This window comes from Schistosoma mansoni, chromosome 6 (genome assembly GCF_000237925.1).
Source record: "Schistosoma mansoni strain Puerto Rico chromosome 6, complete genome".
Taxonomy (NCBI): domain Eukaryota; kingdom Metazoa; phylum Platyhelminthes; class Trematoda; order Strigeidida; family Schistosomatidae; genus Schistosoma; species Schistosoma mansoni.
Genome location: NC_031500.1, coordinates 15308686 through 15311743, shown reverse-complemented (window position 1 = coordinate 15311743; position 3058 = coordinate 15308686).

Sequence of the window (3058 nt, the reverse complement as noted above, 5' to 3'; positions counted from 1 at the left end):
TAGAATACAAACGCGTAAAGGAGGGGGAGTAGCTCTATTCATTAGGAATACTATTCCATTCACCATTATCGACAGTGTGTCCCATGAGAGTGGGATGTATGAATTAGTTAGCTGCCGCCTGAAATGCAGGGGACAAGAGTTGCTGCTTAGTTTGATCAATCGCAGTCCAAACTGTGAGGTAAACGAGGTCCTGCTAAGCAGTCTCAACACTTTATCACGAAGTGATCGATGCCTAATCCTAGGGGACTTTAATGCACCCATGGTGGACTGGGGAAATCTGAGGACTGAATCGTCAGCAAATTCCTTCGAACAGGAGCTAGTTGATGCGGTAATCACATGTGCCCTAGTGCAACACGTGAAGGAAGCAACTAGGTACGACCCGGGTTCTGCATCATCCTTACTAGATCTTGTATTGACTCACTATGAGGATGATGTTGCAAACCTGGATTACATGCCACCCCTAGGCAAAAGTGATCATGCAGTTTTAAGCTTTGACTTCCATATAACTGTCGATCACGAGTACGCTTCAGCTCAATCCAGACCTAACGTCTGGAAAGCAAACATACCAGACATCATGAAATCAGCATCATCAGTAGATTGGAAAATAGACCCAGAGTCATCAATCGAAACGGCTTGGGACGTATTCCGGAATTTATACTTAAAAGTTACCGCCCCCCACATCCCTTGGACTACACCTAAGAGACCGAGAAACTCCCCACCGTGGTTCAGTAGGGAGGTTCGCATCCTTCTCCATAAAAGAAGGAAAATATGGGATAGATTTAGGTTACGGGGGACTGACGAGACAAAATCTCAGTATCAAAAGGCTCGAAATACCTGTGCCTCGACCCTCCGTAAGGCCAGAAAGCTGTACGAAGAGAAAATCGTTAGGGAATCCATAGAATGCCCTAAACGCTTGTATTCGTATATAAACCAAAGGGCAAAAAGAAGAAGAAATGTTTCTTCACTATGGGGAGACAGCACTGCCTCATCACTAGTGGAGGACGACTTTGGCAAAGCTCAAGTATTCTCTAAATACTTTAGCAACGTATACACCATAGAAACACCCTTCTCACCAGTCCATGAAAATCCCCCCACACAAACACTGGACAGCGTGACCATTAAAGAACTCGATGTCGTTGGTCTGCTAGTTAAGCTTGACATAGGTAAATCCACTGGACCCGATGAACTGCATCCTAGGTTACTAAAGGAATTAGCTAACTTTGTTGCGAACCCTTTAAGTATATGTTTTAATCTATCCGTAACCCAGGGTCGTCTACCAAAAGACTGGAAGAACGCCATAGTAAGTCCAATCTTCAAAACAGGTACAAAACATAAGCCTGAGAATTACCGACCAATTAGCCTAACTAGTGTGGTTGTTAAAATCTTAGAAAAGATTATTCGGAAGGAACTGTTAAAGTATCTCGATGAAAACCGGATCCTCTCCGAAAAACAGCATGGTTTTAGAACAGGTTACTCTTGTCTCACAGACTTATTAGTCGCTCGTGAAAGCTGGTGCGCTCTTAAGGACCAAAAGTTACCTATAGACGTAGCTTACATCGATTTCAGCAAAGCTTTTGACAAAGTTCCGCATAACCGGCTGTTATATAAGCTAAGGAATGTCGGGATTAGAGGCAATCTATTGATGTGGATAAAAGACTTCCTAGTTGGGCGTCAACAAAGAGTAAGGGTGAACTCCAAGTTGTCTAGCTGGGAAACTGTGCTTAGTGGAGTCCCCCAGGGTACAGTTTTGGGACCAGTGTTATTCCTCCTGTGGTAAATGACCTCCCTCGTCTACTATCGTCATCGGTCTTACTCTATGCTGACGATGTCAAGATATGGAGAGCGATACAAAGCAAGGGCGATAGCTTAGAACTTCAAAATGACCTGGAGAGATTATCTGAATGGTCCCAAACCTGACAATTGCCGATAAACACTTCCTCCAAACTATTTACCGAGTCTTATTACTTTCACGATGTGCACTCCTGATGCCTCTGTAGATATAACATTTCTGACGGCAGATTCCACTATCCATAGATCGCATGCATGCCATTTAGCAGGGTCATTATCTTTCGACTCGTCTGGATTCCGAATAATTGAACTAGTGACGGGTTTCACTTCTTTGACAGTTGTGTTAACAGATCTCGATTGTGGTGTCAGATCCCGTCTGTAAATTGCTGGCAGCATGCCGTTACTTTTTCCCTTGACAGAGTCGTGGGAGTCGAGCGAATGACTTACGACAGTGTATGATGAGGCCAAACCTTTTCCACCTACGACAGTGTTAAATAGCGCGCCAAGGTTAAATCTACTTGAGTGGTTATATTGATATAACCAAACTCATTTAAGTAATGTCGGACTTACAACAATGTATGATGAGGCCAAACCTTTTCCATCTACGACAGTCTTAAATGTTGACTTACTTTATGACTTTGCGGAGTAAACTGCAATTCGAAGTGTGAGTTCATCAAAGACTCTACAACTAAATAGGTGCTGCTTTTAGCTATTTTTCTTCCTCCTCTATGTTTCCGTGTCATTAATTTTTCATCAGTCGTAGCATCCACATCAGAACTACTCAAGACGATAATGGCTTTGTCTAGGTCATCAGTTGCTGCTGTAGCAACTTGGCCACCGGTATCTAATGGTGCTTCAATGATTAATTATTCCGCGACAGACTTCCCTATCGCGTGTTGCACAGTCGGGTGTCTGCACGTGTTGTATATGTACGTTTTGATGCAATAGATACACAAAAGCAAAGTCAAACCCACAAGTACAATATCACTTTAACTGAAATAAATTCAATAAGGGAGGGGCAGTAGTTTGAATGCGTAATTTACTATCGAAACAGTAAATCCGACTCAACGAGGAATAATACCAAAGTATTTTTTAAATAGCGCGCCAAGGTTAGATCTACTTGAGTTGTTATATCGTTATAACCAAACTCATTTAACTATTTTTGGACACTTAGAAATAATAAAAAGGATGCACCTTGCGGTTTGAACTAACTCACCAGCAACATATTGGATATTGAATGTCATGGGAATTGGCATTGGACTCAAGGTCT